Source organism: Urocampus carinirostris, chromosome 11, assembly GCF_059441175.1.
Source record: "Urocampus carinirostris isolate Australia breed hairy pipefish chromosome 11, RoL_Ucar_1.0, whole genome shotgun sequence".
Taxonomy (NCBI): domain Eukaryota; kingdom Metazoa; phylum Chordata; class Actinopteri; order Syngnathiformes; family Syngnathidae; genus Urocampus; species Urocampus carinirostris.
In genome coordinates, this window is record NC_142359.1 from 16092884 (window position 1) to 16109971 (window position 17088).

At 39.9% G+C, this 17088-nt stretch overlaps 1 long non-coding RNA gene across 1 annotated transcript; it reads right to left on the reverse strand.

Annotated features, from left to right (window-relative positions):
• Window positions 1-82: 82 nt before the first annotated feature.
• LOC148356548 (uncharacterized) lies at window positions 83-7411 on the reverse strand. The gene is made up of 3 exons (XR_015852043.1): window positions 7236-7411; window positions 3537-3573; window positions 83-433 (listed from the first exon to the last, which is right to left on the reverse strand). It is a non-coding gene; the product is annotated as an uncharacterized LOC148356548 (long non-coding RNA).
• Window positions 7412-17088: the final 9677 nt, after the last annotated feature.

Genomic DNA, 17088 nt, shown 5'->3' on the forward strand with positions numbered 1-17088 from the left:
ACTCTGCGCTCGGCTCAGTTGCAGCCCCATCCGGTTTTCACTGGTCACTGGCCAGCCACGCAAAGGTGGAATAAATCCGATTGATCAATTGTTTAATTTTGCTGTCATAGTGTAAGCTAGGTAAACCCAGAGATTTGGTGCTTTCCTTAACCTCTTGGCTGGTGGAGAGGGTGAACATGATTTTTACTCCACAACGTTGCCAGTTCCTGCCTCAGAAATACATAGTAGATTGGCGGAGGCCCCAGGCAAGCATGTGCTGGGAAGGCGAAGCGTGATGAAAAAGGACAGAGTGCAGCGGTCACTGTATCGCTCATCATGTCACCAAACACTTCCCGTCGTTGCAGAATGGCCAACATCTGCTAAGGTGTCATCTCCCAAGAAGCCTGCTGGACAGCTAGGGATGTCAGCAGGAGTGCCTTCTGTGTTGCAGAACCTAAAACCAAACCCATGGAGCTGACCGTTTGAAGAATTTTAAGTTGTTCCCATATTTTAAAACATGTTAAATGCAAGAAAATAGTACATTGTTTTTATATAATCTCTCTCTCTTTTCTTCTTCCTCTCTTTACTAGAGGTAAAGGGTCAATCATTAAGTCGGGCCTTGCTGGGAGGATGAGCAAACCATGCACTAACTTTTACTAATGTAATTATTTGAAATGAAATGAAATGATCTGCATTTCTATAGCGCTTTTCAAGTCAATGACTTCCCAAAGCGCTTTACAGAGTGCTTCACATTTCCCAATAGCGGCCGTGATCTGTGCAGCCATGTAAGTCGCTAACCTGCTTATTGGGGGTAATTGGGGGTTCAATGTCTTACCCAAGGACACTTCGACATGTAACACCGACAAGCCGGGATTCGAACTGGGATCCCTTAATCCTAAAACGATCGCTCTACCTCCTGAGCTACTGCCGCCCCTGTTAGGCTTCCTTCTTCTAGATGACTGCTTTTCTTCTGTACTTGGGAAATTTTTTTCGAAGGTAAAAAAACTCGCGTAACACACCCCGCCGCTGCAGTGTACATCGGCACCAGTTATATAGTTCAAATACATACAACATGCTTACCAAACCATGAGCTTAACTCCAAATAACAAACACTAAATGTATGTTCATCCTCGATGCACAGCTTCCTCCTTCCACCTCGACGTCCCTCACATCAGACGTAATTTCCGCTCATTGCCAATAGCTTAAAAGCTTTACAAACTTTCTTTCTGCTTTTCTGCCAAATATTTCACTATTTGCAGCTTGTAACTTGCAGAATATGATTTTTTTATACGTGCCATTTCATTTACTGCACTTTGCTATAACGCGCACTTCTGCACCGAGGTTTATACATACATATCATGACAATATATATATATATATATATATATATATATATATATATATATATATATATATATATATATATATATATATATATATATATATATATATATATATATATATATATATATATATTCCAAGTGTTTTCCGAGTTAATGCATTTTCATGACAGCATGTCTTCGTCTTTGACATCCTTAGCTGTGACATCATCAGAGGAACACAAGCACCCTAGCAAGCCAGTCAGCATGATGTTAATTAGTCAAAGAGATTCACGAGTGTTTTAAAAAAAGTTTTTTTTGTAGTTTATGTGGACAATGCTGTTTTTGTAATTGAATGCATGTTGTTTTCCCTCGGCAGTAAGTGGAGGCAAATTTTCCTAAAGGGACACACAAATTAAATTCAAAATCTAAATTTTTTAGTAGATGCCTAGCTTTTTGTTACCATGGCGGTGCCGGCGCCCCCATTTGACAAGTCCTATATAAACATAATTCAGTGAACATTGGACTAAAAGAGAAATTTGAAAGGGTTGCTGAAAGAAGAGAATGTCGGCTTTGGATAAAACCCTTGATTTTGATAAAATTATATCAAAGTAGTTCTAAAATATACCCACAAGGTGACAGCAAGTTCCCACAATGGATAAGCTCTCAGTATTGGTCGTGGAGGGTTGGATGTAGGAACACGTTTTTCTGGAGCAGATCGAACTCAACCAGAGTAAATCATGTTTTTGTGAAGTAAATTTTGTTATCTGTAACCAATAGAAAAATTTGAATACTTAGAACATTACTTTATTAGTTTTTATTGTCGAAGTGGCAATGAATTGGTGGGTCTTGCATCCGTCATTATTATATTGTGCATTTTGAGTTTCTATCTGCATATTTTTGTAAGTTTTTATTATTAGTAAACGGGTCTTATTATTGTTATTATTTCAATGGACCTACCTTTCCATTAGTAAGCTTCCTTTAAGACTAATACATGCCTATATTAGAGGATGGATACTGCTGAACACCATACTCTACTGTCCTGGAGAGGATTCAGGGTAAGAATCAGCACCAGAGATCCAGTGAAATATATGGACACTGAACGAGCAACACTATAAAACAGTTCATTCTTCCATTTTATGTTAGAAAAAAATGTGTTCATCGTCAGTTCCAGTCTTGATCTTCATTATAATCCTGAAAAAGTATGTTTTTTTTTCCTTTGTCATGTTTAACTAATATTACATTTTTTTAAGACATAGTTATGGTAGAAATGGCCATATATTGAAAGTTTTGGTTGTTCTGAAAAAAGGGCCAAAAGTGATCACAGCTCTAAAGGGAATTAGCCGAATCGGTCAACTTTTTCACTACATATTTCGAGTCCCCTGTGCAACACTTTGTAACATATTTGAGCATTCGCGGAAAAGAACACTACAAACTCTGTGCCTAATTAAAAAAAATGTGGTCTTCGGGAATACTTTTAAAGAGCTCTTACTACAAATGCCTGCTATAAACGTCAATGTGCAAACAACTTGGTCCGCAAGCTCAAACTGCAAACGGTCGAGCGCAAGCAAAGTGCACTTGAATGCATCATCATTCTGTCATGATTATAAATTGTCCCCCACAAGCTCTGTTCCACAGGCAGTGCGTCTGCAAGACAAAACTGGACTGCGGGGTCGACTTGGGGGATCGATCCACTTGGCGCCTATGACAGCCGGCTCATTTCTACAAGGTGATTGGAATGTGGGCGAGACGCTCTAATTAAGCCATCCATCAAACTGCGGACATGATGGTGCAGCCGAGGAAGAAAGAAGTAGATTTAATTGAAAAAGCCATCTCCATACCTGCTGTTTTTGCCAGATACAAAAGGCAAAGGGTTCATCTAAGGATCAAATTAAGTGATGACCTTTTTCTAGTTTGGAAAAAAATGCAGTGTGTATTTGAAAATGGTCGATCCCACTAGCGACTGTCACAAAATAAAAAACTTAATGACATTGTGCATTTAACCACTGAACTTTGTCAATTTTGTGCAAACATGTTTGACTTTTTCTCTGAGAACATAGAACATTTCACAAAATGTGAATTCAACCTAAATCCGAAGTTCCAAATATGTTTTTTTTTTCTTTGAATACCTATCATTTATACGAATCAGTAGAAAAACTGGGATGGCAAATCCATGAAGATTTTTTTCAAATCGATAACCGCTCAGCACTCTTTCAAAAGGTGTGTTTGCTTACTGACCAGGTTTTGATCTTCAATCAGACAGTAACTTCAACATCTGCCTCAAATCAAAGACAAAAACAGAAAGGTGGTTAGAACAATGCCTTTTTATATTTTGGTGGTGTTGTAATAATGGAATGTGTTATAGTATTTGTAAGTAAGGTGTTAGGGACGTGGGGCACCCAATTTCAATTCTTAAGCTATTTCTTGGAGCCTGACTGCAGATTTGAGAAGGAAATTAAATGTTTTTGAGATTAAATATTTGAGGAGTATGTTAGGAGTGACAAAACTGGATGGATAGAAGAAGAAATGCAATTGTGAGTGACAGAACTGGAGTAGTAGTGGAACTGAGCAAGCGTGTGCATAAAAGAGTATTCGGTTGGTTTGGACACATGGAGAGGTTGGATGAGGAGCGAATGTTGAAGAGGATCTACAGAGCAGGAGTAAATGGAAGGAGGCCAAGAGAAAGGCAGCGATTGACATGGATGAATGGTGTTATGAGTGCACTGCGGGAAAGAGGTCTAAATATAGTGAAAGCTAGAGCTCCTGTTGGTGTTGGAATGAGTGGAAAGGTGGTGTAACAGGATAGTGGGATGTTTAAACGCGTTCTAAGGGATGGGCAGGTCACATGTATGATTTGGCAGGGGTAAACCAGGGAAATCTGCCGGGCCCTAGTGTTGAACAGAAGAGTGTGTTGTGTCACCCTGACCTGAGTGACACGGCCGCTTTCTTGTGTCCCGTTTCAACTGGAGGGACGAAAGCATGACCAACTTAGGTGCCGAGGTGCCTAACTTGTTTGGGTGTTTGGGCATTTGGGTTGGCCATGGTCCACAAAATGTTGTCTGTGTCTTTTGCTACTTTTTCCCTTTTTTTATTTTCTTTGTTTGTTTGTTTGTCTTGCTGTCGGTCACCCCTCTCAAGGGATATGACCAGGGTAGATAGATCGATAGGCTATTTCTTATTAATCACCCTTCTTTGACAACAGCATGATGACTGAAGAAAATGGACATTATCAATGTGTAACAGTCAATCAATGAAGCGAAACTGAAGATTAACATTTGTAAAAGTTAAGAATTCCTGTTCCAGGGATGCTTCATTTGAAACTTGACCAGTCATAGACGGTGTTTTTTCATCCATGGTGTAAGAGTCCATCTGGACAGTGCCACACAACTTACGGTATTATTTGCAGAGGAGTAATCAGAACTAATTAATTGAGTCATTAACTTAAATCCAGGCATGAACAAGCTAAAGGGCTGGGATTTATTTTTCTCTGGATTTGGTGACTTCTACTTGGTTGTGCTTATATTTACATTTCCAAGAGCTCTCCCAGTGCACGGAGGCATATATTTTCCTTCGTCGCATACGACGGTATACATATGGATAAGAAAGGCTGCGTTTTTTCTCACCCACCCAACGGATTTGTATTTTTATTCTCCGTTGTACCTTCCTGCACATTTGGTTCTGAATCTTAGGACAGCACGGCTGTGACTTCCATCTCCCACTTGAGACGTAAAAGGATTTTCAAGCATAGATAATGTTCTTTGCAAACAGCCCCTCTATTCCAAACCATTTCGATGTTTCTGTGAAGTAGCTTTTGTCTGGAATATGTACGCGGAATAAGAGCAGAAGCGAAAAATTTAAGCGCTGTGAGAGCTATAAAAATAGACCAGATTTTGTTCTGTGGAAAGTTTCCACATAGATTTTATCAATCTTATTATATACAATCGCAGTTTAATTGTCATGGTTTGAACACATTTTTTTATGGCCAGATTTAAGCACTTGTTAAATAATTCCAAAGTCAATTTTTCAATGTCTCCACTACCATTAAAAGACAAAATCCAGTGTGAATCAAGTAGTTTGCAGATCCACAAATAGATTAGTGATTTTCATATGCAATTTATATTCTTGCGTGTGGATTCATCAAGACATGATTTTTAGATGTTGATTAAAACGCAAAATTATTTGTGTATCTGAACATTTGTGGGACAATATTTTAGAGACAAATCTCTCGATATACAGTAGTGTGGAAACTTATTTCCCCCTTTTCAAGTTTCTTTTTTTTTGCATGATTATTACTCATAAAGGTTTCACTATCACGAAACCAATTTTAATATCATACAGAGAAAACCCAAGGAAATACAAAATGCAGTTTATAAATGTTGATTCTATGTATTAAGGCACAAAAATCAAAACCCATCCCTTTGTGAGAAAAGAAATCACCCCTGAACCTAATAGCGAGTTTGGCCACCTTTGGCAGCAATAACAGAAATCAAACATTTAGAATGATTAGTGAGTCTTTCACAACACCTTGGAGGAATATCGGCCCACTCTTCTTTGCTAAATTGTTTCAAATCTAGCATGAACTGCCCGTTTGGGGTCCCACCACGGCATCCCAATTGGATTTAAAGCTGGACTTTGACTTGGCCACCTCAGAACCCTAATTTAGATTTTTTTTTTTGGGCTATGCAGAAATTGACTTGCTTTTGTGTTTCGAAATGTTGTCCTGCTGCATGATCCAAAAGCGCTTGAGTTGGGGGCACAAACTGATGGCAGGACGTTCTCCACAATTAATCATTTTATCAACCAAAGCACATTGTCCTGGTTCTGAGACAGACAAGCAGCCCCAGACCATCACTACCACCACCATGCTTTACTTTTAGCATCATGTCCTTTTTGTCAAATGCTGTGACATTTTTACACCAGGCGTAACGGTTAGGCTGCACACCTTCCAAAAAGTCCAAATTATGACTTATCAGTCCACAGAATGTTTCTCCAAACGTCTTGAGGATAATATAAATGCTTTTTGGAAAATATGAGATGACTCTTTGTGTTTTATTGACAGTATTGGTTTTCGCCTGGGAACTCTCCCATGGATGCCATTTTATTACCTGTGTCTTTCTCACAGTTAAGTCATGAACCTCAACCATAACTGAGACCAGCAGGACCTGCCTTTCCTTGGACGTTTGTAAAGTTCTTTTGCAACATCCCGGATGAGCCATCGTCGCAATCTTGAAGCAATCTTAGTTGGACGACCACTCCTCGGCAGCTTTACCACTGTTCCCATTTTTCTCCATTTGTGGGTAATGGCTCTGACAGTGGTTCACTGGAGCCCTATAGCATTGGAAACGGCTTTGTAACTGATGGATTTTTTTTTTCTAATTTCTTCTGGAATTTGTTTGGATTATTGCAAGTCAATTGTGTTCTTGATATTTTGTAGCCTACTTCACTTTGTCTAGCAGATTCAATGTAAGTGTTTTTGCCTTTAAATAGGTTGTGGCAATCCTTTTTGGGTGTGGCCGGTGGAATTGAACGCAGTTTTCCCTAAACTGCGGCTCATCACAGTTAAGTTGTGATTCAAAAAAGGGGAAGCAATTACAATTTCACATAGGGCAGGATATGTTTTGATATTTATTGATGTCCCATGATAAATGGAATCAACATTTCAAAACTACATTTTGTATTTTCTTGGGTAGCTTTTGTGTGATTTTAAATGGGTTTGATGATGTGAAACATTGAGTGGGTGGTAATATGCAACCAACACAGAAATCAGGAAGGGAAGGGGGCAAAATGATGGGACTATGTAGTTTACATTTTTAGGTGCAGGAAGTTCTTCCCATTTCAGATTAAAACCATGGAACACCACATTTACTTCTTGCATGGCCCATAATGAATGTCCATAATTAATATGTGATCCTCACATGAATACACATTTCATATTACCCAGTTTAGGTGTAGCATGCATCTGTCCTCTTGGGAGTGGCCCATGGAGGTGATGACACTTCATAGGACAATGCCATTCAAACCAATGCCTGCTGCCATTAATCACAAGGGAAGAAATGCAATGGCAATGAAAAGACAACAGAGGGCAGTGCCGCTGTCATATTTAAGCAGACCTGTGTAAACATGGAAAACATTTACATGTACAGTGGAACCTCGGTTCTCGACCATAATCCGTTCCAGAACCCTGTTCGAAAACCAATTTGGTCGATCACGGAAAATCGTTTTTCGCACTAAATAGTAATGTAAAATCGTTTTAATCCGTTCCAACACCCTAAATGTTTACCAAGAACGTAAACATGAAGCTAACCCAGGCTAATCGTACGTTCGCGTTAGCGTAATCTTCCGTACGAAAGATTACTCTAACATGAATGTGTAAAAATAAAAAAAATCAGGTCGTTTACACGTCATTTAGCACCCGAGTCTCCAAAACAAGCGGTGAGCGGTTAAAGGATAAAGAAAATATTTATGAATAGGATTTCTTACCTTTGTGGTGGTCTGCAGAAGCCATGCTCTATTCCCTCGAAAGAAGGGAAACTCGCACATCTTCTTCATATTTTGCTATTATTTCTTTCTTAAATGCAATAGTTGTACGCATTACTCTTCTTTTTTCACCTGTAGCAACTTTGCTGCTTGCACCAACCTTCTTCGGAGGCATAATTAGGGGCTAAAACACTCCGTTCACCAATATTAATAACGAAAGCAAAAAGGAGTGCGCGCTCACGTGACAACAGTTCTTCACAAGGGGTGGGGGCAATCTACACCCGTACGCCGCTCAGCATCGCCTCTAGCGTACCGGCGTTCGAGCTCCGATTTTTTTGAACAAAAAGCGAAGCAAGGATTTCTCGAAATTTTTGGTCGAGAACCGATTTCTTCGAAATGAGAGGCGTTCGAAAACCGAGGTTCCACTGCACTTTAAAATTTGAGCACCTTCCAATCATTGGTAACACAACAGTAAAGTCAAGAATTTTCAAAGATTTCAAACACCTGTACAAACTTTGAATTGTGATTCAGAAAACTAGTAGCCCATTAATAATTAATGTTGTGTAATTTCTAAGGATAGAAGACCACATTTGATTTCAGAGATTTAAAGGCATGTAAAAATCCATAAACGACCGTGCTCTGTTTTGCAGCCACTTGTGCGAAATGGCCCTCGGTTAAAATGAAAAAGTGAAAGTGCAACCCTCGCACATTGTGAAAATAGATACTCATTGGAGCCACCGTGTTGTTTGAGTGTTATTTTTGTAAATATGATGCATGGGAATAATGATAAAGGCCAATGGAAGTGCTGATCTAGAAGGAACGGGTTGTGTTTGAATTGACAGCGCAGGAGAGATTTCCCTTGATACAGGAACACTGAAAAAATGCTTGGCTTGCTTACTGGAGGCACCGCTGCTCACTATTGCCGTGTACACAACTTGTTATGAAGAAAATTGCAATATTGTGGTTGTTAGTGGTCTACCAAACTATAATATATTACATTTCTATAGATAAATAGACAGAGAAGAGAGAGTAATCCCTATTGTTTCAGGGGTTCATTAAAAACATGATGGGTAAATTCCATGAAGTAATGCCCACATTTTTAAACAATAAAAGAAAAATGATCAAAACATTGAAAACAAAGAAAGCACCTTTCTACAGGCCCAAACATGTGTTAAAAAAATAATGTATGAATACTTGTAAACCAGTGACATGCAGTAACTTTAGGATCTGGTGAGGAATAGTCACATTTACAGATAGATGAAACTCCATATTCATGAATTGATAGGCAGGGCAAGGAGGCAATGTATAAACTGTAGCATAGAAAAAAAAACATTGTATTGCCTTAAGTTTTAAATAAAGTCTATGTGATGCTCCTTTTAAACAAAAGCTACAAGTTATAGGTAACCCTCCTTTAGGTGCATGAAACTAGAAAAACGGGATGTTTGACTTGTTGTTAACTTGCTAGTTCGATCACTAATTATATTGTTTGGGGTTTAATCTGAAACCCCATGTTGCACTATCGCCCTCTGCCAGGAGGCAAGATAATTGCATGCCTCACTCTACATCTGCAGGAGCTCAGCACTCATTATATTATTAATACTCACAATATAACGTTGAAAAAGGAAATCCAAGAATTGTGAATTTAAATGAGGAAACAACTAAAGAAAATTAAGACAAAATGCATTATGCCACAAAAGTGAGTTCACTCATCACATTTCCGCAGAGATTTCACTATAATGTTTCAAGAAACATCACTTTGACACAATAATAAAAATGTATATAAACAAAGGCAATGGATTACTGGGAATATATCCTCTGGTCTGATGAGACAAATATTCATTTATTTGGCTCAGATGGTATGAAGCATGTGTGGCAGCAACCAAGTGACAAGAATAAACAGGTTTGTTAAGCATGGTGTTGGGAATGTCATGGTTTGAGGCTGCATGAGTGAAACTGGAATTGAGTAGTTGCATTTCAGGGAAACATAAACTCTAGCATGTACTCTGAAATACTGGAGCAGAGAGCGATCGCCTTCCTCCAGAAACTGGTTCACAGGGCAATGTTCCAGCCTGACAATGACCCTTAACTCACCTTTAAGATGACCAAGGCTTTTCTAAAGGGGCAAAGGGTAAAGAGGATGGACTGGCCAAGTATGTCTCCAGATCTAAATCCACTAAACCACATTTGGGGAATGCTCAAGCGGGAGGTGGAGAAGCACAAGATGTAGAATATCCTCCAGCTTAGTCAGGTGGTCATGGAGGAGAGGAAGCGCATTCCAGACGCAATTTGTGCGGCTCTGGTGAAATCCATGGCCAGGATGATGAAAGTTTTTTCTGCAAAAACATGGTGGCCACACAAAATATTGAACTTCAGGAACTTCTACTTGAGGGTATACTCCTTTTCCTACCAGCGGTTTAGCTACTAATGGCTATATTTTGAGTTTTTTGAGGGCAACAATAAGAGGGGAGGAGGGGGGAGTCGGCGGAGGTCACTCCCGGGCTGCGCGACGGAGCGAGTTCGGCGGACGCTGTGTCACACGGTGCGACACGAGAAAAGGCGGCGGGCGTGATCGGGCTACCCCCGTAACTGGGGGGAGCCCGCTCGTCCGACGACCCCAGTAGCGCGGCGCGACGACAGGCGGCGGACGTGCGCGGGACCCCCGTAACTGTGTCGTTGTCGTGCGTATCGCGCCCGAAAGTACCCGCGCCGCGGGTTAGGGGCTCGCTCGCGGGAGCGACCGAACGGCGCCCGCGGTGCGGCGTAAATAAAAACCCTGTCGTGAATTTGTCTCCGATCGTCCCGGGCGGACGTAAAATCGCCCAGCTGTACGACTCTTAGCGGTGGATCACTCGGCTCGTGTGTCTCGCTAGCTGCGAGAACTAATGTGATTTGCAGCTGTGATTGGCTGGCAATCAGTTCAGGGTGTCCCCTGCCCACTGCCCGGAGATGGCTGGAATGGGCTCCAGCCCCCCCGTGACCCTAATAAGGATAAGTGGTGCAGATAATGAGATGAAGGGTCGTCGCTACTTCGCAGATTTTCACTCTTCTCGGGTGGTTTTGTTCTCCATTACCCGGGTCTAAATGATTGATTGATTGATTGATTATTGCTCCAGCGAAGGTCGGGGGGTCCCGTCCCTGTGCGTTGAGCCGACCAGATGAACCAGGTTTTTCCAATGCTGGCGGTCTTGTGCCAGCTGTTCTGCATCCTCTACAGCAACTGCGTGTTGTTGGAGGTCGCCCGCAACGACGTCGAGCCATCGAGTGCGGGGTTTCCCTCGTGGTCGTCTCCAGCCTGCTGCCTTTGGGTCAAACTGGAGAATGGCTCGTGTCGGATGGTCTGGTGGTAGACGAAGGACATGGCCAAACCAGCGGGTGCGGCGTTGTGCGACCAAGGAAGATGCTCGGGGCTGGCACGTGCGGGCTCTGTGCTCTTTATTGGAGACTCGTTGGGGCCACCTGATGTTCTCGATGGTTCTGAGAGCCCTGCTATCAAAACCGTCGATTCTTGTGGCCAGGGTGTCGTTCAGGGGCCATGTTTCTGAGCCATAAAGCAGGATAGAGAGTACGGCGAGGTTGTAAATGCGGAGCTTCGTCTTGCGTGCGATGGTCTGGTGCCGCCAGAGTGGTTTCCAGAGAGACTGCAGAGCAGATGCTGCCAGGGCTCTTCTGCGGAGAATCTCTGGTTTTAGGTCCCCATTGTGTGTCATCATGGACCCCAGATACACAAAGCTCTTGACAGGGTCTAAATAATAATAATAATTTTTTTTTGGAAGGTGCGCCGCTACTTTGCGGATTATATATATATATATATATATATATATATATATATATATATATATATATATATATATATATATATATATATATATATATATATATATATATATATATATATATATATAATGTATATATATGTGTATATGCACACACACACACGCATACACACACACTACTATAGGCTACAGGGACAAAAATCTGACGAGGCTGGTGTAACGCCGAAATGGGATGGCGGTTGAAGGTGGGAGTGGATATGAATATGCATATGCATATTTCTGCAGAAGATGATTACTAGCTGAAGCATTCATTAATCGTTTTTCGTGCATATTCTCCATTTTATTGAATTTAAACAAACCCATTAACGGGGATTAACTTCCCTGTAAGCGACTTTGGTTCCGTTTCCAATTGCTTCCAAAAGGAGCCCCTTGTTCCATCAAGTAGAATTACTTGCGTGCGTCTTCAATCTCCACAGAGAAGAATTATTGAAGACGAGGGGTGCTCTGCGCCATATCCTCCATCCTCCATCTTTCCCACTTTCCCCCCAGTTCATACATAATCAGATTTTGAAGAAGACCAGCTCCAGTTTGTTATTTCCTTCCTAATTGGGATGGGCATGTGGCAATGCCCATTTAACATCGGATAACCGTGTGTTTATTGATTTCTTTTTTAATAACAGCTAATATTCGTCTGGCATCACTCCCCCTCATGGGGAAGTTGCAGTTTTTTTTTTTTTTCTTGTACCGACCGCCGCATTGTACGCAGCACTAATTATAGCCCGAGGAGGAACGGTTTTCCAGACCTTGACCTCCTCCTTTTACTTGAGGCCAAAGAACGAATGAAAACAGGGGCAAAAATTGAATGGGGAAAAAGGGTCCACCGAATAAAGGACGCTTTGCTTCGGATTAACCATAAGGCATACATTAATAATAATTGCATGATGGGAAGCGAACGAAGCCTTGAGCAACAAATGCACTTTTTGTTTTTTCCTGCCGACTGCTCAAGATTATGTTGATCACTGTTTTTTTTTTTCTCCCTGCTAAGAATTAAGGGTAGCTGCAACTACCTTGAGGGGAATACAGAAAGCCGGCTGTGCAATGCTGACCCAAATCTGTAATTATAGCTCACATTGCTTATTACTGGGTAGAGGGCAATCCATTTCTTCCTGCTCAATTCAAAACGTATTACATCTATTTTGTATCTAATCAAACGTTTTTTTTTATGTAAATGATTTTGGCGATAGCCTTAACTTTTGAAAAAAATGAAAAAATTGGGGCTGCACCGGTTTGTGGTTACCTTCATGAGTAATTGTGGACAGTAGCTGCGTGGAATGAGAAACTATAATAATTATCCATACTCAGGGGTAGGTAGGGTTACTTTAACTGGATTACTTTCAATTACTTTTGGATTACTCCAATACCAAATATGCTAATAAAAGACAAAATAAACTAAATATGAAAAAAAATACTAAATTGTGTGCAGGCTTGGGGAGTAACAGAATACATGGAACGGCGAAAATGATGTTGGCAAGCTGTTTGGATTTATTTTCATTTTGTTTCTGTTGCATTTTATGTTTATGTTATCTTGCCGGAGATCAAAGAGATCAAAGCCAGGAGAGAAAGCTTACCATGTGTTGGGAGTCATAATTGTATTCATATTTAGTTTATTTTGTCTTTTATTAGCATATTTGGTATTGGAGTAATGCAAAAGTAATGGAAAGTAATCCAGTTAAAGTAACCCTACCCAACCCTGTACATACTATTGATAAAAATCAAGGTTTTTGCCATGCAGTAAAAACTGGGGTTAGGATAATACTGGGTATTTCCTCTCGACCCAAGCCAAGTAAATTTATCGGAGTATTGATCAATATTGATCCGATACTTTTTGCTTGGATATGCCATGATCATTTAATAATTGAATACTGCCTCGCTCGAGTTAGTTTATAATTACAAAAAACGTATGTGCACTAAACATGGTACATTGTTTCATTAAAAGTTCAAATATAAAAAGCATTTATATTGCAACTGTTTTAGAACGTAAGCCAAGAGAGTCAAACCATGAGCATAAATGTAATTGAAAACACAAATATTGTATAACAATACCATATTTGAAACTTAAATACTGTACTTTCAATTGAACAATATTTTGAAAATAAAGTGAGTAATGCAAATAAACTGTCAATTGTCACCCATTGGCTCCATCGCCTTGGTCACAATGGATTTCCAAGGTTTTTGTTCAGGAACAGTAACATGTTAACAAATTGGGTTACAGTTTTGTGTGTTAATGTACAATTGTGGTGTTGCCACACTTGAAATTACATACTACACCTGGTATTTTATTTTGCATGAGTTGAAAAAAAGTTTGCAGCGTGCTTATATTTGCTTCTGTCATTTTTAGCTTCTGGGAAGGGAGGCTGCTTAGGTCTGCTCTGTTTTGCAGACAGGATGCACCAGCAGGCGAGGTAGGGAGAGGTGCAAAAGGTGTATTTGTCGGGAATAAACCTATAGTGGCCACTGGCACTGGGGGAGAGACAGAAGGACTGCACTATGTATGAAAAACAATGGTGTTTTGGGGAAATTAGCAAAGTATTGATCCCAGGGCAATAATGTCAATCAGATCCAAGAACTTGCTCAGCCCCTCATCGTTTCTGTAAATTGTGCCTAAAAGCCCAATCCAAGATATACCCAAAGTAAATTGAATGCTGTTGTTGAACCATTTTGGCAATATGGATGTTTTTGCGTTACCTTTGAAATGTAACGTTTTGTCATAAACTGAAATAATCACTGCAAGTGCTACTAACATTGCGTAATCTGAGTTGGAAATAGGTTTTTATTCTTGGCTGATTCTTTTCTTTTCTTTTCACAATTCAATCCCTGCAGATGAGTTTAGCAGGGACATCCTGGCTGAAAAACAGGTGGGACAATAGCTTGAAGCCTGACCTGGTGCCTTGTCAAATTGTATCACAATCTGAAAAACAAAACACTGCATTTTACACATATTTATAATGGTAGGTCTAGGCGTTTCCAAAAGTGGCCATTTGGAGACGACCAATTTACAGACCTTAAAACTTTCCATTTGTGCATTTTGAAGCCATTGTTTAGACATTGTGAAAGAGTCGTAAATGTATGACTTCTCTTTCTAGAAGTGAATCCATGATTGTACACACTTGCATGTAATAACGATGCAAAAAACGAATCACTTTTGGCTTTGCCCAAGTTCACCTTCGGATCTGATTTGAATACACACTATAAATGTGTACATATTTAGGTTGGGAATTCATTGGCTGCTTTTTTAAAGGGGTGTGATTGTGCCAACTATACATATGAAATAAGGATCGTAAAACACTGCAAAATTGCTTTCAGGCACTTTTTTTCTTTAAAATCTGTCAGCATTGTAGTGTGTTTTAGAGTCAAAATTTTGTACGGTTTGATTCATTGGACTTTATCTTATTTGCTGGGAATCATATCACGAGCTGACTCTAAAGAGACATTATAGGTGAGCTATGCTGACTTTAAAGTTTTGGAGTATCTTGTTTTACACTGATCGTGATGTTTTTATGATAAGTATGTTTTGAAATGGTCCTCATATCTTGGACCCAAAGAGTTTAAGCTTTTCAATTCTATGTGCCATGACGTATTGCAGGGACTGATGACATTGTGAAGACACAACTTTTTTTTTACCAACATCCCAACGGCATGAACATTAAGTGGTTAGTATTGATAATATCAACATTTTAACTGATCCTTTAACCCCTACTAAAAACATAACATGATAATACAGCACCAAAATTGAGTATTCACAGTTGCTGTATCTGTTATTATACGTATGGCACAGGGTTAAAAATTCCAATTTTTTGTTGTGATCTTATCTACATAGAATGTCCTTTATGTGTTTAATGCAATTGGAAGGTCTACACTACTCAGGGCACCCATTTCACATCCAAGTATTGGTGTTGGTAAATTTGTTTTAAACCATTTCTTCATTTGTTTTTTGCCCCAGAGACCTTTTGTGAAAAAAATGCCAAATGATCACGGTTGTGCGAGCACCATCTGGCAGGAGGTGTACTTATAAAACCTATCGCTTCCGTCCTGTCAAGCGCACGTCTGGACTGAATATCTCTTCAACTGATTCATAAAAGCAGCATAGAGCTTAGGTCAAACTCAATTAGAACCGCAGCATTGGTCCCAGTCTGCAAGTTGAGAAACCAAACCGACAAGGTGCGTATATTTGTGTCACATGTTTGTTACCTGCAGATGTAACGGGACACAGGTGGATGGTCTAGCTCCAGCTGGTGTTACAGATTTGTTTTATATATTTGTGTTTTTTTTTCTTTTGGGTTTGTTGTTCTTTTACCTAACCTGCAAAATAGATGGTAAATGTCAGTCTCACACGACACCATTTACTTGTTCATATTAAGAGTGATTTATTGAACACGTCTCATTAAATCACGTTAGTTCCCTTTTAACATATAAATACAAAATAACATTGCCATCAATTGGTACTTTTCAAGAATCATTTAACCAAAACACCATAACTGTACCTTCCAAAACAACTCACTTTGTGTTATATGGTAACCAAATATACATATTAACATCACAGTACACTCTTAACCCAGCCCCGCATAACGTAGCATACCTCACTCTGTTGCTTATGCTAACGGACGACTCACTCGTACTATTTCACTTTTAGTAAACTTTACAGACATCACAGACAACCTTTACAAACATAGTTTCACATATTATCATCCTCACAGTAAGTGTTTTACCAGTATAAACATTTCACCTGCAAAATAGATGGTAAATGTCAGTCTCACACGACACCATTTACTTGTTGACATTAAGAGTGATTTATTGAACAAGTCTCATTAAATCATGTGAGTTCTTGTGAGACTTGCCCCAAAACACCCTTCTCTGACCTGTGAGACTATGTCATTTAGTGGTGATCCTGGTACTTCACTTTTTCTGCTTTACAAAACAACACCAAAATCCCAAAATATAACATTTTAACTAGTCAGCAACCCTTGTTGCACCACACAGACTCCACTCTTTTCCCCAGGGAAATACATGCATTACTTGTTGTGGAGCACACCCAAGTATGCTCTTCATACATTGGCTCATCAATGAAACCTTTCGTGATTGGTTGTAGGCACTGGCGACAGTGATGGAAGTTGAACATTTTCCATCCTCCTAGATTTGCATTATATGCATAGATGTTGCCTGTCACAGTGCTGGAGGAGGCTTGGTGATTTTCGCTTCGTTACACCTCCTCCATTGGAAATTAACTGAGTGCCAGCGACTTCTCCCATTATGTTGTGTACCTAGTAGAGCCACAGACAACAGAATTGGAACTGTGGACTCGATTATTTTTCTGTGAGTTCAATCTGCAGCAATATATCATGAATTGTGTTTGTACTACTTCCATTAAAGGTCCTTCTTTTTCTCATCGATTGTGATTATGCATTGGACATTGCAGAATAAAGCTCCCATTCCTCTTAGAAAAAATACTGTCATTTTATAGCATAGGAATTATCAGTCCTCTC